The sequence below is a fragment of the Rattus norvegicus genome, chromosome 19 (genome assembly GCF_036323735.1).
Source record: "Rattus norvegicus strain BN/NHsdMcwi chromosome 19, GRCr8, whole genome shotgun sequence".
Classification (NCBI taxonomy): Eukaryota; Metazoa; Chordata; class Mammalia; order Rodentia; family Muridae; genus Rattus; species Rattus norvegicus.
The window spans coordinates 70183818-70211498 of NC_086037.1; the positions used below are offsets into that span (position 1 = coordinate 70183818).

At 49.6% G+C, this 27681-nt stretch overlaps 1 long non-coding RNA gene across 2 annotated transcripts; it reads right to left on the reverse strand.

The window, feature by feature from the left end:
* Window positions 1-19904: 19904 nt before the first annotated feature.
* On the reverse strand, window positions 19905-26796 carry LOC102557452 (uncharacterized). Of its 2 annotated transcripts, XR_005496907.2 has the most exons (5): window positions 26570-26796; window positions 25774-25846; window positions 25460-25551; window positions 21318-21433; window positions 19905-20169 (listed from the first exon to the last, which is right to left on the reverse strand). It is a non-coding gene; the product is annotated as an uncharacterized LOC102557452 (long non-coding RNA). The 2 variants fall into 2 exon arrangements; XR_005496906.2 differs by lacking the exon at window positions 26570-26796 and having other exon boundaries at window positions 25774-26025.
* Between the last annotated feature and the right edge of the window lie 885 nt (window positions 26797-27681).

Sequence of the window (27681 nt, forward strand, 5' to 3'; positions counted from 1 at the left end):
TGGCATCTTTCTTGCAGGCTGATATTAGGACCAACAAATTGTATGGCTCCCCTGTGGTCTTCAAACCTGGGTGGATGTATTATTACCCATGTTGGATCTGACCACACAGAGAAACACGGTGGGTGGCAGAGAGAGGGGGTGGGCAAAGAAAGTGGGCAGAGATGTCATGGAGGGTTAAGTAGCTCTTGAAAGTACATCCAGCTCCCCTGATCCTGTTCTACTCTGCCTCCAGGTTCTGTGAATCATCTTGGCAGCTGCCACCAAACACACTGTGATTTTCATGAGTAAGATCGCTCCTCAGGCCAAGTGATCCCAGACAGAAGGCTGAATGCGGCTGTGAGATTCCAGGGCCTAGTGAGCTCTCTGAGCGGTCTTCCCACCGTTCAAGTCCTTCTGTAGGTCACACACAAGGTTGGGGCCCGGGACACCTAGAACATTCTTGCACATACACGCAATCGCTGGGCACGCTTCGTCTCAGTTTCCCCAGAGACGCACAACCAGCCGTGATTCCCATGGATTGTGTGCCCCGTAAGCTCTGTGGGCCTCAGCTGCAGGCTGGACATTCCTTGGTACATATGGGCATGATCCGTGTGGCCAGTGTGGAGAACATTACCTCTGCAACCTTCCAGCGGCACGATGGGATATCTTAAGGATTACCAAAATGATCGAAGGGCAAGATTGTGACACGAAACCCCACTATGCGATGCTCCCGGGCTGGAGAAAATGCTGAGCAGTTAAGAGTGTTTGCTGCTCTTCCAGAGGGCTGGGGTTTTATGCCTAGAACCTTGGTTGGCCCACAGCTACCCGGAGCTCCAGCTGTAGGAGCTCCAATGTCCTCTCTTCTAGCCTCCTAGGGCACCTGAACTCAGGTGTGCATATTCACAGAGACATATAATTTAAAGGATGAAACGTTAAGAAGATAATTCTGGGATGATAAACCCACATAAGCTAGTTACTAGGGGTCAACATTCCGCACCCTTCCCAAACCACGTTCTAGACCATGACTGGGTCAATAAAAAACCATAGTCCGAGCTAAGATCATTCTGAAAGGAAAGGGCTCACATTTGCTCTCCAGAACTGCCCCACCACCACCATTCCCCCATCATGCCCCCCTCCCCGCTTAGGCTTAACATTTCAAGGGTCCTGGTCTTCAGTAGCAAAGCTAATATTTTTGGCCAGATATATAGGGTCTTCTCCATTTGCGATCAATTTTTTCACAGTCGGTACAAAAGTGGAAGTGTTAATGCAGCCATCAGTTCAACTTTGATCTCATAAAGTGTGCGGAACATGGCAGGCAGCAGCACTTCGCTGGGGCAGCGATTAGGTTGGGAGAGACTGGGTAAAGTGATGGAAAGGGACCCTGTGGGAACCGTGGTTCATGAAGAGGTTTGAGAAACAAACTGGAAACTAACGGCATTCCATTCCTTAAGCACCATGCTGAGCGACTGATAAGAAAAAGCCCTGGGCACCTTGTTGGCATGACTGGAATTTTCCAGCTCTCAGCGACAAATGTGAACCTGAGCCTGAGGTCTAGAGTTTTCCACAGGATAGAGAATTTTCACCTTCCATTGTCCACGCACTGCATGCGAGCGAATGTCCCTAGATTCACGCCCAATTTCCTCTTTATCCTGGAGGGATGGATCTAGGATGTGGAATTTCCAAAGAGGGGTCACTAGACCCAGGCTATGAGACCACTGCCCTTAAGACCAGTATGTGGCCTCAAAAGTAAAGAAGAAACTCTCTCCCACTTCCCTCCTCCTGCCTCCCCTCCTCCCACTCACCTCCTCCCATCCTTTCCTCCTACCACCCCTCCTCCCATCCCCTCCTCCCGTTCCTTTGTTCCTTTCTCCCACCACCCCTCCTCCCATCCCCTCCCCCCACCACCCCTCTTCCCACTACCCTCCTCCCATATCCTCCTCCCACCACCCCTCTTCCCACTACCCTCCTTTCATACCCTCCTCCCACTCCCCTCCCCCCATCCCCTCCTCTCAGTTCTCCTCCATCCCCCATCCCCAGTCTCTGTTGATGATGTAAGACATCCCTAGGGTAGGTATGGAAGGCAAGGGACAACTTTCTGGAGTTGATTCTCTCCTTTCACCATGCTTGTCTTGGGGATGGAACTCTGGTCATCAGGGCTTGGTGCCAAGAACCTTTACCCACTACGTCTTTCCATTAGCTCCCAAATAAAATCTTTAATTAAAATATCGGTTGTTGAAGTACTAAGGAGGCAGAAGCAGGAATCTGAGCCAATCTGGGCTACACGAGACCTGTCTCGCCATAACAAAATTACTTGACTAGGAACATATTAGTTGACTATACTTCAGCAAGATTCTATTTCTATCAAAGGATTAAAATATGAAAAGGGAAAGGTACTAACTGTGAAGGGCTCACTAAGGGAACCTTCTTACTGTCGATTCTGGGGTCTATTAGTGCAAGGAGACTCAGGCTGCATGCTGTCACCTGGCAACTGCTCTGCCATCATTGTCCGCCCCCGACTGCCGGCATCTGTAAACCACCAGCTAGTGACAAGTGTCCAGACAACTTTTACGCGATATCAGACTTGTCCTACAGACATTTTTACTATAGGGATGACCATACTGCGCCTGGTCTTTCTCAACTGCAGCTCGTTTCAGAGCTCTGCAATACCTCGTGCTGCTCGCCTGCCCAAGCACCCACTCTCTTTCCTACATTTGGAGAGTTTATTTACTCATCTGGAGCAATTGAATCAGTGTTTCCTGGATCATCGTCTCTAAGACCCTAGAAAAGGTTCTACTGCCGTTTCTGAGTTGGCGTAGAGTTGAGATAGACAAAAGGCTCCCTGTCCTTTTCTAAAGGTTTCTCTGGTTGCTAGCTGAACTTCCTTTCCCACACATTCTCTCCTTCCCAGAAAAGCTCCAGAGAATTAAAATGAAGCAGGATGCGCAATACAATTGTTACTGTTTCAAATTTGTATCCTTCCCCAGTGGAGGTGGTAAATTCCTTACTACTCCGCCCAGTATCCGAAGCTCTTTGCGATCTGTTAGATGTAACAAAGGCCTACATTTAAGCCAAGTCCAGCAGTGTTATTCTTTGTTTGGTCTTCTATAATAATTCACTAATTAGAGGAGACTGTTTTAACATTTAGAAGGAAAACCTTTCCCTGCTGATCACAGTCACAGTCTGACTTTCAGCAGCCCATTGTACACGGGCCTAATTGTCCCCTGAAAAGAAATTAGATGGTGAGAACCTACTTTTCAAGGGAATTCAATAGTTCTCATTATAAAATAAATAGTGTGGTCAAATGCTATTAACAAAGTGCTATTTATCTATAAAAGCAAACTAGACCCAGACTATACTAAGAGAATTGTGCTTTTCCTACAGGGCAGGCACAATGGCAGGGTTCTTGTGGTGGGGTGGGCTGGGCCCTGCACAAGCAAGGTCTGAATATGGTCGGCAACAATAGGAGAGATTTCATGCTGGAACTGGAAACACTGGGTAAAGAGGCAGAGGGTAAATACATCGGGCTCTCTGCATTCTGACGCCTATTCCACTGACAGATCCACCCACCCCATAGGAAAAACTGTATCCCCCAGGAATCTGGGGGCACACAGTATGGCCACGGGCCAACAAGACTATTTGGAGAACATAAAAGTTGAATTCCATAGAATTTCCAAGCACTGTGAACTATTGTTCTTCCCTGATTTTTTTTTTCTTCTTCGACCCCTTAAAAATGGTTCATGGGCCATTTAAGAGTGAGTGGCAGACAGGACTTGGCATAGGGCCATGGATTCTAAGTGATGCTGTGGACCTTAAGATGGTTAAATGCTAGCAGTTTCCAGGAAGAAACACTAAGGGGTTGTTCTTGCTTCGTTCTGTTGCTGTACTTAAGCACCTTGACCAAAAGCAACTCGGGAAGAGAGGGCTTATTTGACTGACAGTTCCCAGTTACAGTCCATTATTCAGGGGAGGGGGCTGTGGGGGGAGCGGAAGACAGAGTCAAGGCAGAAACTTAAACAACTATGGTATCCACAGCAGAGGAAGATGGATGTGCCCTCGCTAGCTTCTTTGTTTCTCAGCTAGCATTTTTCACTCTTACACAGTTCAGGGCCTAGCCTATCACATGATGTTACCCACCTTCAGGGTGGGACTTTCCCACCTCAATTAACAATCAAGGCAACCCCCAACAGACATGCCTATAGGCCAACTTATATCTCCCCAACACCCCATAAGGCCTTTCTTCCCAGGTGCCTGTAGGTTGGGGTAGAAAGTTGACATTTAAAACTAACTCTCTCGGGGATTAACTCTGTTATAACTATCTTAGCATGTATTGGTTACAGAAAAATCTACTGTGGGTAATTTCCACCCCCAAACCCGACAAGAAACATTTTGTAGATACAAAAAGAAGAGCTGGAGTTGAGGAAGGTATGAGTTTGCAGGCATGATGCATCCCATGATGTCATACAGGACAGGCGGGAGTGTAGCTAAGTTGACGGTGCGCTTATCCAGCACGCAGGGAGCCCAGCAGTGCACAGAACAGAAGTGCCACCATACAGAATATACCTGTAATCCCGGAAACGGGGAAAGGTGGTAAATTAGCCTTCATCACAGCTTCCCGTTCCTGCAGGAGAGACGTGAGTCCTAGCCTCCTCAGGGCTGTCAGCAAGAGACTCCCAGCGAGGCTGTAATTGAGTCAGTGAGCTTCCAGAGAACGGTCTGATGGACTTGACTATCTTCGGTATCTTGTCACTTCCCCGGAGGGAATCTGTCTGTTTGAAGGAGCTGTTTATCCAGCTCCTTTCAGGGGCTTTCAAGCAAAGTTTGGGCATCATTAGAGGCTCAGAAATGACAGTGGTTCACCTCCTTCTGGGACGTGTCAAAGCCCTGTCTGGGACTTGTCAAGAAATGCAGGTGATTTTAATTTAAGAGAACGCCTTTGATAGTCTTCAAAGACACTTGTCACTTTGTCGTGTTGGTGCCGAGAGCTCCCCGAATCCATGTTGAGTATCTGGGCACTCTCTTTTTGGACACAGTAGAACTGTGTACCACAACTATAAGAATGTGGTGAAGGAGGCTGACGGGGCTGGGGATCTATAGCTCAGTGGTAAGGTGCCTGCTGAGCAGGCCAGCCGGAGAGCCTAGGTTTGGGTCCCCAGAACCTATATAAAAAGGTTGGACATGGAGGCACATGCCTGTAATCTCGGCATTGGAGAAGAAGAGACATGTGGATCCCCAGACCTCACTGGAAAGACAGCATAGCAAATTCAGTGAACTCCTGGTTCAGTGGGGGAGCCTGTTTCAGTAAATGAGGTAGAAAGTAAAGGAAGACACCTGAGGTCAATCTCTAAACTCCGTACATACATGCATGTATGGTCAAGTACACACACACACACACACACAGAGAGAGAGAGAGAGAGAGAGAGAGAGAGAGAGAGAGAGAGAGAGAGAACACAGACACACAGAGAGACACACAAAATCACGGACACATACACAGAGACACACAGATACACAGTCATACAGACACAGACACACACAGAGACACAGACATACACACAGAGACACACAGAAAGACATAGAGATGCTAACACACACATACATGGACACACAGACACACACACAGAGACACACACAATCACAGACACACAGACACAGAGAGAGAGACACACACAATCGCAAACACACAGACACACATACACAGAGACACACACAGAGAGACACACAGCCACAAACACACACACATGGGGAGGAAAGGAAGAGAAGTGGGGAGGGAGGCCTTTGGGTAGTTTTATGTCAGTGTGTGTGGTGAGAGCAGCCACAGCAGGAACTTAGAGCCTGCTCTGGCTGAAGCTCTTCCTCTTCACTCAGGCTGCAGGTGTCCATGAGTCCCTAATCACAGCATCAAGCTTAGCTTCCCAGTCTTCACAACGCCTGTCAGCTCTCCTCAGGTCCAGCTCTGTTTTAGGAAGATATATTCACTATTTAAGGAGTGTTCACCTAACACTGGTGTGTGTGTGTGTGTGTGTGTGTGTGTGTGTGTGTGTGTGTGTGTGTATGTGTGTGTATGTGTGTTATGTTTCACATATAAAAATATAAAAGGATAACTAAAAATACAAATGGTGTTTGTCTTCCTGACATTTAATGTGACGATCTCCAACCCCATCCATTTTCTGCAAATGACATAATTTTGGTATTCTCTTTGGTTGAACTAAAACTCCACTCTGTACACATCCCACGTTCTCTCTGGCTGTTTCCAGGTCTTGGCTGGGCTGAATGAGATTCCTTTCTTATCACTGATGAGGCTCCCTGCGGTCACCGTGAGACAATCTTGGACCAGAGCTTGGCATGACCAAGGTCCCCAGCTATGTGACCCCTGACCTTTGTCTCCCTTGCAGAACCACCAAACTTTTCTTAGCATTCTTAATTTGGGGCTTGAGACCTCGGTCCTCTGTCCCTTCTTAGTACGGCCACACAGTCAATTCCTTTCCTCTTCCCACCACCCCTCGTCTCTTATTAACACCAACGGGGTGAGTGGCTGATCCTGGGTCATTGGAACACCTGAGTTGGGCTATCCTGGAACTCCGGTAGGGGCCCTCTGAGGAGTAGCTGACAACAGATGGTCATTTCTTCTCAAGGAAACACTCCATACTTTGTATTCCATTCCTCTCCTCAGTCTCTCATGGGTTTCTGCATGGTCACAATAGACAAGAGTTCTTAACATATTTTCCATGGGTAAGCTTGGGTTGGCAAAGTGCTTTCCACAGAGGCATAAGGACCTGAGTTCTGTTAAGTCTCAAGCAGGCTGTTGACAATGTCCTAAGTGACAGTCAGGGCTTAGCTCAAGCTGGACCCTGACTATTGGATCTAAAGCAGGCTCCCAAAATGGCAGTGCTTCTGACAATGTCCTAAGTGATAGTTGGGGCTTAGCTCAGGCTGGACCCTATGTAAGCAGAAGGATGGCTGTCAGAGAAACAAAAGCCTAAGTCTGGCATTCCTCAGGAACGGTGGTGCTTCTGTTTGTGAGGAAAAGCCATTACCTCCCTCATCTGCCCCTATAGCCAACTGCCCCTGGCAATGGGGCATCTAGCTCCCTAGTAACTCAAGCAAGTCTGCAACAGAACCAAGTCACCATGCTATGCCCCAGGCTGTCCCCACCCTCATGCCCTACCCCACACTCTAACTCCTTGGCTGTCTGGCTTGCAGGTGTCCTCCCTCCACAATCTGCTCCTGTAAAACTGACAAGACTCTATTTCACTTGCTGTTCTCTCTTTCCCTCAACCCCAGGAAGCCCCAGCAATTTGAATTCCCCCAAATAAGCCTTCCTTTCTACCCACAAAGAGGTAGTGATGGTTTCACTGGGCCCTCAACAAGTTTAATCCCCAGAACCTACATTTTAAAGAAACTCTCTGGAGTTTCGATGTGCCCTTATAACTGCCGTGCTGGGGAGACATAGACAGGCAGGTCCCCGGGACTCACTTGCAAATCTGTCTTTCCATCCTGGTAAGCATCAAGACAATGAGAGATGCTGTCCCGAAAACCGATAGTGAGGAAGGACACCTGAGGTCGACCTCTGGCTACTACACGTGTGTGCATGCACACTCAAATATAGATGGACCCCACACACACGAATACACACATCTATGCATAGGGAGAAAATAAATGGGTTTCATCGAATCTCCCAAATCTTATCTTGCCCTAAGATTCTGACCTCTCCTTAGAGCCCGTCCCCCTCAAGAAGCCTCCTGCTCTGACGTGGGGGTTTACAGCACCACGATAGCCCTGCGGCAGACTGCGTTCGCTTGCAGCCCATGGGCACAGCTTTTTGTTCCAAGCATGTCACTGAGTGACATACCAGGATGAAGAACTATAACATGGTCTTCCGTGAGGATTTCTTATTGACCACTCTCAGAACAGGGACAGAAGAAACCCCTTAACAGGGTCCAGTGAACTCAGAACACAGTCATCAATTTCTCAGTGTTCTGGAGACATAACTGGACATTTGTACATCTCCCACAGAAATCTGGAGGCCCTCGGGCAGATTAGGAAGCCGCTTTCTGTGGCTGGCCTACCAGGCAATCCCCAGCGCAGGGGGCCATTGGCCTGGACCCTGTTTCCATGCTAACTCAGTGTGTCGTAGCTTGTCGGGTGTTTGAGCAGAAACACTCCTCATCGTGGAGGAAGGAGCAAGTCTAGGAAGCTTTCATAGGACGTGGTAATCCCACCAAGACGGCCACCATCTTTAGCAAATCTATGCTTGCTTGAGAGAGTCAGTCACTAGAAGGCAGTGCTTCTCAACCTTCCTAAGGCTGTGACACTTTAACACGGTCCCTCATATTATATTGTTACTTCATAACTGCAGTTTTGCTATTGCTAGGGATCAGAGTACAACTATCTGCTACATAGAATATCTGATATTGGACCCCTGTGAAAGGGCCATTCAACGCCAAACGCCACATGTTGAGAACCACAACTACAGCACCTGTGGACTGTTGAGGTCCCTCATAGAAGAGTTTCTAGCCACTCTCCTCAGCCATTTGTATGCAATTCTATCCTAATTACGTGTCGCCTCGGGGGCTCAGGGGAAGGCTAGAGTTCATAGGCTGGGGAAGGCAGAGGAAGAAGTCCCATCCCCGTGGTTATGGGGAATTCATCATCCAGGCTGGGCAGAAAGTTTTACACTGCTGCTGGCCTGGGTCTGCTTTTCCCCTCAGGATATCCAGCACCATTGCACACTGAGCTGGACCAGAGGGAATGAAACTTAGTCGGGTGGGTGAGTTAGACAGTCTCTTAGTCTGCGTGAGTGTAGCAGGAAAAGCCTTCCTTAGAGATGGTTTTCCATAAAATGGCTCTCTTTGTTGAGGGTGAAGAAGGGCTATGCAAACCTTGGGGAGTGGGTAGGGGTGAGTGTACATCATTGGCTAGGAAGGCTTCATTTGCATCAAGAGGAATTCCAGGTGCTAGCAGGACATGCCCTTATAGGGAGAGAAGAGGTTTAACCTGTAATTTGGCCACCAGGATACATGACCACCTCAAGGGTGGCAGAGGTGGGGGGTCATAAGGCTTACGTATGCTGGGACATGCGGGTCCAGAAAAAGGAGGAAGCAGTCCTACTCCTGCTGGTCTCAGGATCAGATTTTTGGGGTTTGAACACGTCTCAGCCTCACTCCTGCTGTGGACCCGCTCCCTCAGTTGCACGGCTTTCGGACCCCACATGCTGCTGCTTTGGGTCACCTGCGTTCTTGCTGACAGCTCCTCGCCCATGCTCCGTTAAGTAAAGCCTACGGAACTCAGCAGCTTCCCGGGATGAGCTTTGGTGGAATCCTACTTAGCTCTTCAGACTTTATCAGAAGGGGAAGATGTGCTCCAGGTTCTTTCAACAGAAGTAACTCTGAGCTAAGCCCTACAGCTTGCGGAAAGGAGACACGAAGCCCAAGGGAGAACAGCTGACTCATACTTCGCCTCTTGTAATGCTCCCCAAAGGGACCTCACACAGGTTTGGCACCAAGCTCTAGACTCTGCTAGCACTGGACAGTGTGGTGCATGCTGTCTCAATGCCTGGGATACCATGAACTGAGCTGCTACCACAGCCTGATGATTCTACCTCATGTTGTCTTCTCCCCAAACCAGGGCATACCCAGCGCTACTTAACAAGGATGGTGGTGAATCTGTCCCTTAGCCAGAAAGACTACTCGGATGTCATGGGCTACCCATGGATGGGTTGAGGCCTCTTCTGTGAATGTGTCTCTCTGCAGCCCTCCCCTCTGCCCCCTTCCACTTCATCCATTCACGCCGACATTCGAAGCAAACTTTCCTTTTGGGAGTTCCCACATAGCATCTCTTCCTAGGGAACCCAAGTTGAATCAGGCAGCTGTGTTCAGATGCGTTGGCTCCCCTCCCTTCATGCACTCTGTTCACCAAGGTCATCCCTCAGGTAGTGTATTAACTTTGGGCAATTACGAAATGAGTAAGCGATGAATTTGGCGTTCAAATAGCTCACGGTCTATTCAAGGAGAAGAATGCGTCTAAAAATAGAATCACCAAAGCTTTTGTAAGAAATGGCGGGCCCACCAGTAACCCTTTAAAAAGCGGGTCAGGTGCCTTCTTCAAAGCAGTCCTCACTCAGTAACTACTCACACGTGGATTTTTTTTTTTTTTTGGTTCTTTTTTTCGGAGCTGGGGACCGAACCCAGGGCCTTGCGCTTCCTAGGTAAGCACTCTAACCACTGAGCTAAATCCCCAGCCCCTCACACGTGGATTTAAAGTTCTGCCTGCAGACTCAGTGAAGGGCATCCCTGACAGGCTGGCTCAGCTTCAGAAGTCCCACAGCACTTGATAAAGCTAACTTTTGGTTTCAAAATGCCAGAGCCTCTTGGCTGTGAAGCTAGCTCTGTCAGCAAAGCGCCTTCTGCAGGACCGTGAGGACAGAGGAGCTGATTCCCCAGAACCCTATAAAAAGAAGCTATGTGTGTAGTGTACACCTGTCATCCCAATGCTGGGCAGGGGGTGGGGGAAACAGGAGGCTCCCCAGAGCTCCAGGCCAGCCAGCCTAGCTGAATCAGTGACTTTCGGGGTCAGTGAGGATCCTGTCTCTAAAATATGATGGATCAAGATTGAGGAAGACACCTGACATCAGTCTTACACACACACTCGAACACACACTCACACATACGCACACACATACATTCACATACACTCACCTGCACACAGACAGACAGACAGACAGACAGACAGACAGAATGCCTGAACCCGTCTTTCTGACCTATCTTGATTCCTTCTTTTTTCCCTCCCACAAATGAGGATCTTATGAGTCCTTCCTTCCCACATCCTTTGTGCTTTATGGTTTCTGGCTCAGGTCTGCTCCCCAGAAGAACTTGACCTGAAATTCATTCAGATTGTCAGGAAACTGGGTCGCGCTCTGGCCAGCCAAATGTGAGGACCTCACTGGAGTTGACAAATGTGGCACCGATAACTCCCTGGCCCAGCCTAGTGTAGAGGCTGTTAGAACTCCGTTCAGAGGTTAGGTACAGAACACACCAACAGTGTTTTGGGTCACTGAAAAGTACAGGCAGGCAGCACAGGACAGGGTGCCGGGTGGCTGCTGTTTAAGGGCGAGGCTTTTGGGAAATGACAAAAGCCCACAGTGCCAAGTCAGCAGAGCGATGGGAACAGAGGCCTGGAGTCAGTGGCGTGGCAAGAGGCTGTAATTCTGACAGGAAAAGGATGCAGGAAGCTGAGGAACAGGCCCAGATTGCGATCACAGGAACATTCTAGAGAAGTCATAGTTCTCCAAGAATGGGTAGGCCAACCACACCAAGGCCAGGACATTTTGGGGAAAGCCTGGGTCCTGAGACAGGAGATGGGGACATCATGATGACCAAACTAGAAAGTTTCCCATGAGCCACAGGACTCCCAGAAGTTACCACCCCTTGGAAGCTGGGGCAAAGGACTCTGTCCTGTGGGGCACCAAATGCCCCTCTGTGGGGCCTTAGCCACCTTCTTTTTTTTTTTTTTTTTTTTTTTTTTTTTGGTTCTTTTTTTCGGAGCTGGGGACCGAACCCAGGGCCTTGCGCTTGCTAGGCAAGCGCTCTACTACTGAGCTAAATCCCCAACCTTAGCCACCTTCTCTCTTTGGCCAGGTCAACGGCTAGTCACAGCACAGTCCACCAGGGCAAAAGGCTCCTGTGGAAAAGGAAAAGTCCAGATTCCAAAATACTCCAGGATATGCACAAGGGCAACAGCAGGACTCAGCTCAGGGTGCAGTGGATTTTGTGGTCGATTAGAGAAAGTTTATCATGTTGAGAGCAGGAGCTGACACCCTGCCTCAGAACCCTGGGGCACACGGCATGCAGGTGACTCCTGGAACTACAGACAGCACAGTGGCTCACACTACCAGGGAATGCTGGGATTGCCCATGCAGGTGGTAGAAACGGCGATCAAAAAGCCTGAAAGTGATCAAACCACCTAAGGGAGTATTGTCTGCAAGGACTGGGACTGTGGAAGAGCATCAGAGAGAGACAAACAACATCGATCCCTTTCTTTTAAGGCATCTGGGACAAACCAAGGTAGGATTCCATCGAACTTTTCCACGGGGACCAACATGTTTGTTATCCTTACGTGGGAGAGGGTTTGCTGGCAGTAACGTGGGTCAACCCAAAACAGATGCTGGGGGCCATTATCATCCACCATGGGGATGATGGCTTCCCTGTAGCTGAATGGGTCGAGCTTCCTCAGCCTATACACTCTGGCCCATCTCCAAGACTCTGAAACCACGTGCAATTGAAGCCCAACTGAGTGTAGATGCCTGGGAGGGGCAGGCGGACACTTGAGTAAATGTTCAGTGGTCTCCCCACCCCCCCCCATGTCAACAGCCACAGAGTGTGCTCTGTATGGACCTTTTGGATGCCTTCCTAAATGGCACCTGGTCAACTCCTCATGTGATTGTTCATCAGGAAGAGGCAAAGAGTCAAGTAGACCCAGACACGCTTTCCTACCAAGATAGTGGACTTAGAGTGATCAGTGAGGTTCCGCCCAGATTGTTCTCATAAGAACCCCACTCTGTGTTGTCGCCCTTTCTGACTCTGTCACTGCCGAAGGAATGCTGAGAACTTTCCCATTCCTCACTGACTGCCGGAGCGCTGAGCCATCGTGGTCTTGTAGAAAGCCAAGCTTGGTTATCGGAACCCAATCACTTCTCAGGTGGTGACGAGCGTGCGTGAGTACGTTGCGTGCGTGCGTGCGTGCGGGCAGTCCTTCCTGGGGATAATGGCGATCATCCGTACGTTAATGACCTGGCATGGAGTGGTTGCTGGGGGAGCCATTAGTCCCCAGCAGACTCTGGCTGGTTTCTGTGAATATCCTCTAAGTGGTTACCCTGGAGACCTTCTTAATGAATCGAAATCCTTTGCACACAGCTGCAGTCAGTCACTGGCCGTGAGGAGCAGCCTTTTCTGAAGGTTTTGCCCAAGGCCATCCTCTATCCAGAGGACTCTCTTTCTAGATGGTTCCCTGGTGGTGTTAAACAGCGTCGTTGTGCCTTCAAGTGCCAGGCAGACTAGTCCTATGAGCCTAAGCTGAAAAAAAAATACCCTCTTCCATCACAAGCATGGCTAAGTCTGTGTAACACTCTTCTCTGACTAGAACCTCGCACACATTTGGTTGCACCATTCTGGGGACTCAGAACCGAGAAGGCCCAAGGAGAGGCCCACCCAGAGGAGGTGGAGCCTTGGTAGAGGAGGTGGAGCCTTGGTAGAGGAAGTGGAGCCTTGGTGGAAGAGTGGAGTCTTGGTAGAGGAGGTGGAGCCTTGGTAGAGGAGGTGGAGCCATCGTAGAGGAGGTGGAGTCTTGGTGGAGGAGGTGGAGTCTTGGTAGAGGAGGTGGAGCCATCGTAGAGGAGGTGGAGCCTTGGTGGAGGAAGTGGAGCCTTGGTGGAAGAGTGGAGTCTTGGTAGAGGAGGTGGAGCCTTGGTAGAGGAGGTGGAGCCATCGTAGAGGAGGTGGAGCCTTGGTGGAGGAGGTGGAGTCTTGGTAGAGGAGGTGGAGCCATCGTAGAGGAGGTGGAGCCTTGGTGGAGGAGGTGGAGCCTTGGTAGAAAAGGTGGAACCTTGGTAGAGGAGGTGGGAAGAAAAACCAAGAAGTGGGAGAGAGAAGGGGTTGGGGAGAGAGGGAGGAGGGATGTGAATTGAGGAGGGCACTGTTTGCTGTTTAATAATTTAGAAGAGAGCATGGTGGAGGTAGTGAAGACAGAAAGGTTGGCAACCGTTTAGAGTAAGAAGGCTGCCTTTTGTCTCTTGCTTCCTCCTGGCAACCACCCCTGGTTTGTGACTCCCTGCCCTCCACCAATCCTCCTGGACTTTGATCCTGCCCTTGCTGTCCATCTGTCCCTGCTTGGTCTTTCATTTTAAACCCCCTTTTTAGTGGCCTCCACTCCCCCCCCCCCCCGTTTGAATTGTCATTTAAGCCTAACTCTTTTCCTAATAGCTTGAATTCTCCTAGAGTCATCAATCTCAGGACCTTGTGAGTAACAGCCCAGCTTCCTCCCTGGGTCTTAGAACAGTCAGGCTTCTGTACAAACCCATGATATTGCCTGGATGAATCAAGAACCACGACCCTGACGTGCAAGGAAGGAAGGGTCCCATCTGGGCTCCTCTCTCTCCTCACTCACTGGACGATGCACTTGCTGTCCGCTGTCTGCATGGCTGGAGTGTAACCTGCTTTGCAAACTACTCAGGCTTCAAATGAGATAGAGCTTGGGGCAGAGTCGGGGGCCAGGGTGGGGGTGAGGAATCAGCGGGAGCTGCACTTCTCCTCAAACCTGTGTCCCATTTCTGCACAGAGGAGTTGCTGTTTTTAGATGGCCGATGTCTTAGTCAGGGTTTCTATTCCTGTACAAACATCATGACCAAGAAGCAAGTTGGGGAGGAAAGGGTTTATTCAGCTCACACTTCCACATTGCTGTTCATCACCAAAGGAAGTCAGGACAGGAACTCAAGCAGGTCAGGAGGCAGGAATTGAGGCAGAGGCCATGGAGGGATGTTACTTACTGGCTTGCTTCCCCTGGCTTGCTCAGCTTGCTCTCTTATAGAACCCAGGACCAGCCCAGGGACAGCACCACCCACAATGGGCTGGGTCCTCCCAGCTTGATCACTAATTGAGAAAATGCCTTACAGCTGGGTCTCATGGAGGCCTTTCCTCAAGGGAGGCTCCTTTCTTTCTCCAGCTTGTGTCAAGTTCACACACAAAACCAGCCAGTGCAGCCGAGCAGTAGGGATCTGAGAGGAGAAGCACTCACTGCCTAGGCACAGCTGTCTCTCAGCTGGGCTGGGTAGAAGCCTTGTCCCACATAGGAACATCTTAGTGTGTACCTGACTCCAGAAACGATTCTGAAAGAGAGCGGCTGTGATTTCCAGCTGAAACCAAACCAAACCAAACCAAACCAAACCAAACCAACCAACAAACAAACCCACCAACACAAAGTCCAAGAACATGGCTCAAAGCGCTTCTATCCATGCAAGCCTGGGGACTTAAGTTCAGATCCCAGAACCTACATTTAAAAAAAAAAAAACAGCTGGACAAATTGCAGCACAAGTGTCAGAAATGCTCAGGTCTCCATGGAGAAATGGGAGGTGGAGACAGGAGGATTCCAGGAGCTTGAGCGCCAGCTAGCTTGGTATATTCAGTGTCAAAGACTGTGTCTCAACCAGCTTGGAAAGTCAAAAAGTTGTCCTGCCAGTGTAGAACTAGAGTTTCATAAAGGTTACTCGTTGTCAGAGCCCGAATGTGCAGAACTAGAGTTTCATAAAGGTTGCTCATTGTCAGAGTCCGGCGGATGTGCAGGGCCGGACGTGCCTGAGGGAGAGCCAGAGATAGGACTTGCCAAACCAGCTATCAGCCCCAAGGACACTGACCATCCGTAGCTACCCCCTCCCCTTCCTTCACCCCCCTGAGTGAGATGAGCCACCCTACCTGCCTGCCTAGCTGCTAGATAACACATACTCCTTGCTGATGTCATTTCGCGCCGAAAGTAACTGTGCACCTTTTGAATTGACCAATCATGTGTAACCGCGCGAATGCCCCTAACCTCCCCTATATAAACCCCCGAGTTTGGAAGCTCGGGGTCGATTCCTCTGTCTCCTGTGTGAGATATGTGTCGACCCAGGATGCCACTAAGACCTGGGATCTCGTTAATAAAGCTACCTCTTGCTGTTACATCAAGAATGGCTCCTCGTGATTCCTGGGGGCACCCTACCCTGCGATCGGAGCGAGAGACGCGGCTCCCCGTTTTGGGGTATGCTCTTTCACCAGCTCCACACGAATTTGTGACACTTGTGTGCACACCCACCTCAAGCACACGTACAAATGCACTCATGCATTAGTGATCGAAAAGCCCTTCCCCACACACTTTCGTGTGTGTATATGTATAGGAGCGTGTGCGTGGCTCTGTTACCTGTAATCTGTCACTCTTTCTACCTTCTATATTTATCTCCACCCTAGTGTGACTTTTAAGATGAAACTTGAAGCCTCTGGTGACCTCAGGTGTCCTTTCTCTGGGTGGTTATTCCAGGTGGGGTGACACAGCTGAGGGTTAAACTCCAGGAAGATGTCATCATTTAAAACCAGACACCAAGGCAACAGTCTGCGTGAAACATATTAATATGCTAAGGGTATAGCAAGGAAAGAGTCTGGGCTGCCCCGGGGACAAGAGTGAACTCTGAGGGGGTGCCTGTTTCTGTGCCAACCTCGCACCTCAAGAAGGTTTTTCTTGGTTCTTTAGATTCCTGGCAGGCTGAAGACGCAGGGCGGTGGGTCGAGTGCCTGTTGTGCAGTCTTCAGTGTGGTACTGACGAGGTGTGGAGCTGCCGGCCTGTAATCTCTGTACTTGGAAGGTGGAGGTCAAAGGATCAGAGGTCCAAGGTCATCCTCAGACTACACAGTGAGACCGAGGCTGGGTTTTAAAACAAAACCGACAAAATGGGGAGTGAGCTGCCCAGAGGCTGCACTGTTTTGTTTTGTTTTGTTTTGTTTTGTTTTGTTTTGTTTTGTTTTGTTTTCTAGGCTAATACTTGGGTTGTACATGTGTCTGTCTGTCTGAGGTTTTGCTCCAGAGGATCAGAACCTCCATGCTCCCTGTCTGGATAGGAGGGTTGCCCTCTGTTCGCTCAGCCCACAAGGCAGGAGGGAAGATTGAATGAGGAGTTAATTGACCCTCCCCAGCCTGCTCCCATTTGGATACAGCTCCCCTGATGTTTGAAAGCATCTCAAAGCCTCTTCTGGAGATGATTCTCAAGGACCCTCGCAGGGAGAGAGGACTCCTTAGCTGTAATGTGAATGGGCGCCCGTCCAAATTCATAACCGTTCAGCCTTCCACACGGGATGCTGAATCCAGGCAGGGGTGCAGCTCTGATTTCTTATCCTAGGAGCAAAATCAAACCAGGGAGGGTGAGGAAGGGGAGCATTAATTCCGCACTGTCCCAACAGTTACAGCTGCGGGTCCCTGTGGCGCACCATCACCCGGGAGGCTGAAGCGGGAGGACCGGAAGTTCAAACCCAGCCAACGCTACATGGTGGGTTTAAGACCAGCTTGTCCTGTACAATGCCGCTGTCTCAAAACAAACAAACAAACAAACAAACAAACAACAAATAACAAATAACACATGCGTTTGTCCCCTGAAACTGCCCACGTTCGGAAGAGGGCCGCTGGTAGTTGCTGGGCACAGCACAAAGACACGGAGCACTGCGAAGGTCTTCTTTGAAATCTCCGTATTTCATTTTAGCTAATTCCAATCCAGTAATGAATAATTCATGATTCGATTCCATCCTAAGTAGCCACACGTGGCGTAGCTGCATGCGGGGCTGCAAAAGCTGTGCGTTTATAAAGGTGATTCGTTACGGAGAAGAAGGGAAAAGAAGGGTTTAATGTGAGCACAGGGCCAAGTCTGGGCGTCTTTCCTTCGCCGTCTTGATGAAATTTCTGGAGAGCAGAGGAGCCAGCCGAGAGCTGTTCATCAAAGAGCCCATCGCAGCTACGGATGGGGAGACCCGGATTCCTGCGTGTCTGCCATCCCGCACGGGACTCAGACTTTATAACACTGTATTTCATTTTAATCGATTTAAGCACAGAAAAAGACAATCTGGTTTTTTGTTTGTTTGTTGGTTTTTTTTTTTTTTTGGTATTTTTTTATTCTCTCCCCGTACCCTCTGTGTGTCTGTGCATATCCTAGGTCGGCGAGTGTATGATTATTAAGTTAAGCCTTTGGGATGTCATACCCCAGCCCTGGTCCCCCATCTTCCACCAACCCAAAAGCTCAAAATGCCAGCAGACAGTACCTGAGAGAGACGCAGAGCAGAGTGAGTTTCCCTGGTTTGCTAGAACCCACCTACCCACCGTTTCCACTGATTTACTTTTTTTTTTTTTTTTTTTTTGGTTCTTTTTTTTCCGGGGCTGGGGACCGAACCCAGGGCCTTGCGCTTCCTAGGCAAGCGCTCTACCACTGAGCTAAATCCCCAACCCCTGCACTGATGTACTTTTAAAACTGCCTTGACTTACAACTTTATTTTGCTCTACAGCTTCCTAACCCACACTGGAACACGTGTGTCATCCAAGGTGACCAGAATCCCAGTTCCCAGACTCTGTTCACTGGGACGGTTGATCATGTTTCTGCCTTGGGTTCCTTTGATGGTGGATGTGTTGGTTTGAATGGGTTTGGCCTATTCACATGTTTGAATTCTTGGCCCTAGGGAGTGGTGCTATTAGGAGGTATGGCCTTGTTGGAGGAAGTGTGTCGTGGTGGGGGTGGGCTCTGAGGTCTCCTATGCTCGAGCTCCACCCAGTACGGAAGAGAGCCTCCTCCTGGTTGCCTTCAGATCAGGATGGAGAACTCCTGGCTCCTGTTGCATCAACCATGTCTGCCTGCACGTTGCCTTGCTTCCCACCATGATGAAAATGGACTGAACCCCTGAACCTGTAAGCCAGCCCCACCTAAATGTTGTCTTTATAAGAGTTGCCTTGGTCGTGGTGTCTGTTCACAGCAAGAAAACCCTAACTATGACAGTGGACTCTATTATCTGTAAACCAAACGAACCTTTACCTTCGCGGTCACTCTTGGTTACGGTGTTTACCACAGGAACAGAAAGCACAGCCATGCACATCCGGGTTGAGGTTAACCTCTCGAAGAGAGAGCTGTGCTGTGGGTCAGGAGCTATGTCAAGAGATAAAACAAACTGGAGGAAGAGGCGGTCTGGTACAGACTCGCATCCAAACCTGCTACATTATTCTCGTGCATTCTGAAGAGAAACAGGACAGATGCTCTGGGCTGGCGAGCGAGCCCTGCAGAAATCAGGAACTGCCAGATAAGCCTAGCCGCACAGAGCCCTTTGATGTGGGAATCTGCACCACTATCTGGGCCCCCGGACTTATCAATAAACTTTGATCTGAGGAGAACCGGATGCTAGGAGGTAAGCACTGTTCGTGTTTGCTTAGCTGCAGTTACACAGATGCCCCTTGGGGCTCCCGGGAACATTCTGGGGCTGTGGCTTCTGGCATTTCAGAATTCCTTCAGCAACTGTCTTCCATCCTGGGAGTCTTTCCTGGAGCTTTGGGAGAGCTGCTTGCTGTTTGCAGAGTCCGTCTACAGAAGGGGGTGCAGCTAAGACCTCACAAAGAAGGATAGGCAGTGGGGAAGAGCTGAGTCACCCACGGCGGCGTAGGCTTTGCTTCCATTACGTCTAAATTACCTTCTCCTTTATGTTGGATTTATTTATGGGTACGTACAGAGGCAAAGAATAGCTATTAGGGCTGTAAATTGCAACTGATACGGAGATTGATGGCCTTAAAAATAGTCCACGAGGGAATTCGGGGTCTTGTTTAACCATCTCTGAAGTGTGTCTCCTCCAGCATTCACGGGTGTTATAAAACGTATAAGCCTGTGATCACACTGCCCACGTGGTTCCCAGAGGCAGGACTGGAAGTTCGTTCCAGAATTCCCTGTCCGAGAGGAGCCTCTCTGTGACATTCTGAGTGAGTGTCACCTTAACACACCGTCATTGTCTGAAGGTCACAGAATCTAGACTCAGAGCTGGACTCAACCCATCCGAAATGGCATCATCTTCAAGTAGTGAGGGCTGGGAGGGGAGAGGAGTCTGTACACTTCCTTCCTACTGGCCAGAGGAGGGCAGGACCCATTGCCTCCAAGGTAGAGGTGGGTGGGGCTTTCCCACACGCAGGCAGTTTCTGCAAGCTGGCAGGAGCTTCTTGTTAAACTTCAAGGAACTTGGGAACTCTCTTCTTATACATAAGCGCTATGAATCCAGCTGAGTGCACACACACCTCCTGTGTCCAACACTCAGGTTTGCAAGGCCAGCTTTGGCTGCCTAACAGGTCAAAAGCCAGCCTGGGCCACATGCGAGCCTGCCTTAAAAACAAAATCAATGGCGAAGTTGCATCGCGCGAAAATATATTTTAAAAGCAGAGTTAATTCTTGCTGAATATCGTGGTTGCGGGACCATTACCAGGTAGGGCCTCGCTGGTAAAAGCAGGTCGCTGAGGGCAGGCCTTTGAAAGTTCTCTCCCGCCTCTAATCCCAGTCTCAGTCCACCGCCGCCATGTGAGGAATTCATGCGCTCCTTCTGCCACGCCTTCCCCACCATTGTTGACTGAGACCATGAGCTGAAATACCATCTCCTAAGTGGTTCTTCTCAGGTCCTGTCACAGGGACACAAAGGAAGAAGCATGGAGTCAGGCGACCTCACCGACTTGAGTCTCCTACAGTGGTTTGTTGAACATCCCTTTAAAAACGCCCTGTGTGGCCTTCATGTGTGTTTTCCTGTGTGGCCTTCATTGTGTTTTCCTGTGTGGCCTTCATGTGTGTTTTCCTGTGTGGCCTTCATGTGTGTTTTCCTGTATGGCTTTCATGTGTGTTTTCCTGTGTGACTTTCATGTGTGTTTTCCTGTGTGGACTTCATATATGTTTTCCTATATGAACTTCATGCCCCTTTCCCTGTGTGGCCCTCGTGTGTTTTCCTGTGTGGCCCTCATGTGTGTTTTCCTGTGTGGACTTCATGTGTGCTTTCTTGTGTGGACTTCATATATGTTTTCCTATGTGAACTTCATGCCCCTTTTTCTGTGTGGCTTTCATGTGTGTTCTCCTGTGTGGCTTTCATGTGTGTTTTCCTGTGTGGCTTTCATGTGTGTTTTCCTATGTGGATTTCATGTGTGTTTTCCTGTGTGGATTTCATATATGTTTTCCTATGTGAACTTCATGCCCCTTTCCCTGTGTAGCCCTCATGTGTTTTCCTGTGTGGCCCTCATGTGTGTTTTCCTGTATAGACTTCATGTGTGTTTTCCTGTGTGGACTTCATGTGTGCTTTCTTGTGTGGACTTCATATGTTTTCCTATGTGAACTTCATGCCCCTTTTTCTGTGTGGCCTTCATGTGTGTTTTCCTGTGGCCTTCATGTGTGTTTTCCTGTGTGGCTTTCATGTGTGTTTTCCTGTGTGACTTTCATGTGTATTTTCCTGTGTGGCTTTCATGTGTGTTTTCCTGTGTGGCTTTCATGTGTGTTTTCCTGTGTGGATTTCATATATGTTTTCCTATGTGAACTTCATGCCCCTTTCCCTGTGTGGCCTTCATATGTGTTTCCCTGTGTGGCCCTCATGTGTGTTTTCCTGTGTGACCCTCATGTGTGTTTTCCTGTATAGACTTCATGTGTGTTTTCCCGTGTGGACTTCATGTTTCTTTTCCTGTTTTTTTCCTTTGGGATTGGGGATTAGGTGGAGGGGAGTCCAGGAGGACAGGTTGCCTGGAACTCTTTGTGATGGATAGAACACTAGTTCCCATGACACGCCTTTTACCTTTAGTCTGGAGTCAGATTCTTGTCAGTTTGGGTTGTTCAAGAGTCCATCCATGGTGGAAGTTAACAGGTGGATAAACAATGCCTTCCTTTATCTCTCTGCCCTTCTGTGGTATCCTAAAGGTAGAAATCAGAGATTTACAGACCCCGCAGTGAGCTGGAGCTGAGAGAGGATATGACAGCGTGCTCAGGGTAACAAGCCCCGTCTTCCCTAGCCGGGGTCATCTAATTAGGTGGCTGCTGGAGTTCATTTTCCCAGCTGCCTGTGGTGGGCATCATGGAACTGAAGCTTGGAGCTATGGAACTTACTGCAGCAAATTCCCAACCAGTCTTCAGAACGAAACAGCCCTGACACCCACGGGGCTCTATCTCCCATGGACACGAGTGGCTAGGTTAAAATATGAACTGTAACTGTCCTGTTTTCTGTTCTCTGATGACCTGGGCCCAGCTGACCTACAGCGCCCTCAGTCAACACTAATCCAAATTAGACCTAAATTAGACCAGCGGTTCCCTTTCTGTTGGTCTGATGACCTGGAGTGACCACTTTGCCCTCAGGCTTAATAACGAATATGAAATATGTAAATGGATGTGGGCACATCAATTAAAGTGAGGATGGCTTGCCCATTTTGACCCAGAGTCTTTTTGTGTTTGATATACTTTCTTAATTAAAAAGCATACCATGATTAGAATTGCAGCATTAGGAGGGTGTGTGTGTGCGTGTGCGTGTGCGTGTGCGCAAAATAAAGAGAAAGGAAGGCTAGGGGACAGCTCTTGGCAGTGTTTAAGCTTAGTGGGTCAAGATTGTTTTCAACATAATAAACCACAGAGACAAGGGAAGTCCTTTAGTGCTCGAGTTGAGCTTGGCATCTGTCTCTAGGACCTCTGAAGTTGCCAAGGGGAATCTGAAGTTCAAGTCTTCTTTACAATCAGATACGATCCTTCTTGATCCTTCTTCCTGCCAGCCCCCACCAGTGTGTGTCGCTGCACAGAGAACACACTCACACTACAGCTTGGGCCATGGGTCCTCTGCATGAGAACTCACTCCACGCTTAGTGCTGTTAGCTGTCAGTCCCTGGGAAACGAAACCATCGCACCTCAAAGCGCTTCTCTCGTTCGTAGAAACTCTCTTCCCAGGATGTGTTTAGAGTTTCTGGCTGCATGAGACTCTGTTAAGTCATCTCTTAGGAAAGTTTCCCCCAACTCTGTCTCCTTGAACTGCGCTTCCGGACCAGCTGTTAGCGTTTTTGTGTAAGCTCCACCCCACAGTTACCTGGCAACAGCCAGGTCTGACTCACTGTAAATGGGGCTGCTCGCCCCCTCCTCTCCTTCTTGCTCCCCACTCTCTCCTCATTCCCGTCTCTCCACATGCTCATGGCCAGCCTCTATTTCTCTAGACTCTCTCTCTCTCTCTCTCTCTCTCTCTCTCTCTCTGCCTTTCTCTGCCTCTACTACCCTCTCAACTCCCCTCCCCATGCCCTGAATAAACTCTATTCTATACTATACAGATATATGGCTTCCTCAGGGAGAAGGGATGCCTCAGCATGGGCCCGCAGAGGTACCCCCATCCCCCCATTCCTCACGACACATCCATAAAACATATCCCTCCCTCCCTCTCTTTATCTTTTTAAAAAACACATCTCACACACACACACACACACACACACACACACACACACACACACACCGTCATCCTTCACCACATACAGCACTGGCAGAAATCATCTTCCTTGTCTGCCGCTCGCTGCACAATGTCTATTCTTCCTGACTTAAACAAGATCACAGAGGAAAGGACAAGCCCTTGTTCTCACCTTGGATCCCTGAACCTCAAACAGGGGCTACACCTACTATGTTCACGATAGTTATTGGATTAACAAGAACATCTGTGAGTTTTAGTGTGAACTTGGGATCAAACCAGCCTTGCCTGGACCATGCCACAGCTGCCCATCTGGGAACCCTATCCCAGCACTCTGGGAACCACAGATTCTGCCTGAATATGTATTTTAGATGACAGAAGATTCTGCTCTGAGGTCCCCTGAGAAAATACAGGGGGGAATAGTTCTTTTTTTATTAATCTTTTGTTGTATATAGGCATGTGCACATATATGGATGGTGATATGTATGTGTATGTTCATGTATTATGTGTGTGCATATGTATGGTCATGTATGTGCATGGTGATGAGTGACATGTGTATGTGTTTGTGTGCATGAGTGCAGGTGTTTGTGTGCATGGGTGCAGGTGTTTGTGTGTCTGGGTGCAGGTGTTTGTGCATGGGTGCAGGTGTTTGTGCATGGGTGCAGGTGTTTGTGTGCATGGGTGCAGGTGTTTGTGTGTCTGGGTGCAGGTGTTTGTGTGCTTGAGTGCAGGTGTTTGAGTGCATGGATGCAGGTGTTTGTGTGTCTGGGTGCAGGTGTTTGTGTGCTTGGGTGCAGGTGTTTGTGTGTCTGGGTGCAGGTGTTTGTGTGTCTGGGTGCAGGTGTTTGTGTGCATGGGTGCAGGTGTTTGTGTGTCTGGGTGCAGGTATTCAGGTGCCCCAGAGCACACGTGTGGGGGTTAGAGGACAGGCTCGGTGTCCGTCCTTGTTCTCTACCGTGTCGGGGTAGGATGTTCACCATTGTATATGCCAGGTAAACCAGAGAGTCTACTATCCCAGCATTCTATCTCGCTATGCAAGTACAGGAATTACAGGTGTGGGCTGCTGAGTCTGGCCTCCTGTGAGATCTGAGCGTCTGAACTGAGATTGTCACAAAGTATCTACCCTTTGAGCCATCTCCCCAGATCAGGATTGCTTCTTTTTTTTTTTTTTTTGGTTCTTTTTTTCGGAGCTGGGGACCGAACCCAGGGCCTTGTGCTTCCTAGGTAAGCGCTCTACCACTGAGCTAAATCCCCAGCCCCCAGGACTGCTTCTTAACATGGCTACTTGATCACTTTCAACATGGGGGGTGCTGGTTGCTACCTGTACTGGTCACAGTTTATCTCCACTTCCTTAGACTCCATTTCCCCTCTGGCAATGGCTGGCCAGAAGGGCTCTCAGCAAGCACGCATTGTTTTCAGGGTTCTGAGACTTGAAAGACAGAAGAGCGTAGCCAAAAATAGCTCTGGGCCGCCATGGAATTGCTGGGAGTGAATCATGCTTCCTCCTCCAACTGGCTGTGTGACCTTGGGCAAGCTCCTCACCCTCTCTCTGCCTGCGGCTCTCATCTGTGTGAGGTAGCTCTCACTGGTGCACAGCCTGAGATTAATGCTAGCCACGTGATCAACACAGGGGAACATGGCAGGTGACTTGTAAGTTCTCCCTTTACTCTCCCGCCCATCCATTAGGGAATTTGCTGTCTGAGGAGAGGCTGAGGAGCAGAACGCACAGAGCATGTCTGGTAAAGACCCAGTGCACTTCAGTGACTGGAATACTTTGGACCGGGGTTTCAAAAGGACTCGTCGTGAGATTTAGGCTGACACCTTGTAACAAGAACGGCTATCTTCCTGAGTCCTGGTGACCACTGTGTTGATTAGATCAGGACACGGATCAGTGATTCTGTGTCCTGACTGATGTTTACCTCATCTGACTGTTACAGAAAGGCTGCAAGATGTGGTAGAGATGCCCTAGGGCTCCTCACCAACACCGTCCTGCACAGCACCCTGATGCTGCTGCTGTTGCTGTAAGCGTTGACAATAGTTTGCTTTATGAATTGATACACAGAGGCCTTGGTCAGCAGAAGGAAGCTACCAGAAGTCTCACCTTCTTATCTATACCCTTGCTTTCTGGGGAGTGTTCTTCAACTCTCAGATGCAACTTTCACTCTTTTGACCAGCTAAGGACCAAGATGTAGCCCCTTGATGGTGAACCACAACCCTTGTAAACCACTCTCTCCCGCCTGAGACTGGGGGCCTCCATACCAACGTCCCCGCCCTGCTCCCCTTCCCTGGGTGGTACAGAGCTCTGGTTTATGGGTGACTCCAGTGTTCAGCCATGGCTGCAGCTGCCTTCCTCCCTGTTAGGCTCCACACATGGCTGCTCGTACATCAGGGTAGGAGCGGCCACATCTTTGGAATTCCTTTCCATCTTGAGTCAGAAGAACCTGCATCTGTTGGCTCCCCGGGCATGGAGCCATAGTTAATGAGGAGCTTCGATCAGGCTTTTGGAATACCTCATGCCGGAGAAGGCGTCAGGGGGCAGCCAGGTCACTAGAGGCCGTCTAGCCATCCCTCGTATACGTCTGTGTTTGTGATGGGACTTTCCCTGGGGAGACATGAATGATGATGAGTCAGCTCATCCCAGAGAGAGGGAGGGAGGGAGGGAGGGAGGGAGGGAGGGAGGGAGAGATCAACAAACCAAAGGGAAGTGTTCATCCAAGGAGTGAACGAACGGGTGGCTCTGTGGAGATTGTTTACAGGGACAAGACCACTCAAGGGCAGCCACACTGACAGCAAGTCCCAGCCCAGTCAAGTCTTTATTTCATACCTAATAGTGACTGACATCCTTGGGAGAAGAGGGAACTTGTGGGGATGTTCGGGAGGCCTTGTGCTTCCTGTGCCTGGAACATTAACAGACCAGATCTCATGAGAGTCCTGTGTAGGTGACCACGGCTCCTCTACTTCAAGATGGCAAGGGTCCTGTCCAGCCTGAGGAGAGCATCTACCTCACAATCATACAGTGCTATTATATTGCATATGTACACACATGCAGGCAGTATATATCATAATACATATGTGTTACACGGTATGTATTACATGGGTAATATATATGCACGTGAGCGCACACACACACACACACATACACACACACACACACACACACACACACACACACACACACCTATTACACTTACATAGACCCTGCTATATATTCCACAAAGTCTAAGCCTTGGAAACCCGGTCCCCAGGGAAGCAGTACCGAGGGGACGAGACACACTCTCCTTTATTCTAGCGTCAAGCAAGTGACAGGTTATCCCAGGACTCGCTCGGTTAGCACCTCCACTTCCTCTGGCCAGCTTGCTGTGTCTCACCATGTGACACGCTTTGCTTCATCACGATGGTGCTTGGCTGAGCAGAGATGTCAACCCCATGCCCTCGGCCTTGGTAGCCTCCAGAACTGAGGGCTAAATATACCTCTATCCCATATAAACGGATAAATTGCCCTTCTCCGGGACTCAGGCACAGCCACAGACACGCCCGTCCTTGTAAACAGATGCCTGTCCTACATCTGTGTTCCGGCCCAAACACTGAACGTTCTGGAATGATGTCAGATGAAAAGATACCTGGGAGGATCATGAACGCCCGTCTGTGTGGAGGGCTGTTGCCATGACAGCTCAGCACCCTTGGGCAGACTCCTGATGAAGAGTTATTGCTTCTTAGCTAAAACACATCGCAGGGAAAAGATTAGTCATCGACTCGTGGAGAGATACAACAAGTTTTTTTTTTTTCCCCTTCCAATCGCTCTCGGATGTAAACACACTGATCTGTGTGTGACAATCTGGGCCCACGTCTGACTCACTCAGCCCGCTCTTTCGTCACCGAGCTAGCAGAGGAAGGGATGAGAGGTCTCTCCTGCCCCCAGGGACCCTTCGAACAGCTGTGGGTAGCATCCTGTGGCATCAGCTTAGACAATGTATTCTGAAAGAGGGTTCAGGCAAGAACATCTCTATAAAGGTGACAGGCCGGTTGTTTGGCTGACACACTGCGCCTGACAGGAATATACCACGGGGTCCTCTGAGCACCACCTCAGAGCTGGCCACTGTCCTCTCCTCAGACTCTAGTAATCAGAGGCCCGGGGAGAAGGATAACAGATTAGAGAGGTGCTGGGTGCTCCAGGCCTCTGAGCTGTGGGAAAGGCCTTGGGACCTGGAGATGTGTCTGATAGCTGAGGTGACTCCCCTTGGTTCGCTGCTGCTTCCAAATTCCTGAGATGTTGTCACCCTCCTCCTGCATCCCAGAGCTCAAGCCAGTCCCCCACACAGACACGGGCAACCCACTGTAACATCCACAAAGTGGACCCACAGAAATACCGCACGCGCTCGTGTGCTCCCGCGGGGATAAAAAGTTTAACTCCACGAAGCCATCAAGTCATCTTTGATTTGTGGGGAAGATTTTCAGGCCGCACATTTGTCGGGCATAAAATATGTGAGGTAGTAAACCATAGGACAATTATAATAAATAATTAAGAGAGTTTCCTCTTCAGCCCTGAAACCACAGGACACTCGGAGGCAGACGGGGGAGGCGAGCACCTCGCTGTTTTCTCCGCACTCTGCTCCAGTTTTCTCCCTGCGGCTGTCATAAAGCAGTTGGACTGTGGGGCGGGGGGTGCGGGGTGGGAGGGGTGCAGTTAGTTCCAGGGGATCTGATGGCCTCTTCTGGCCTCCACAGGATCCAG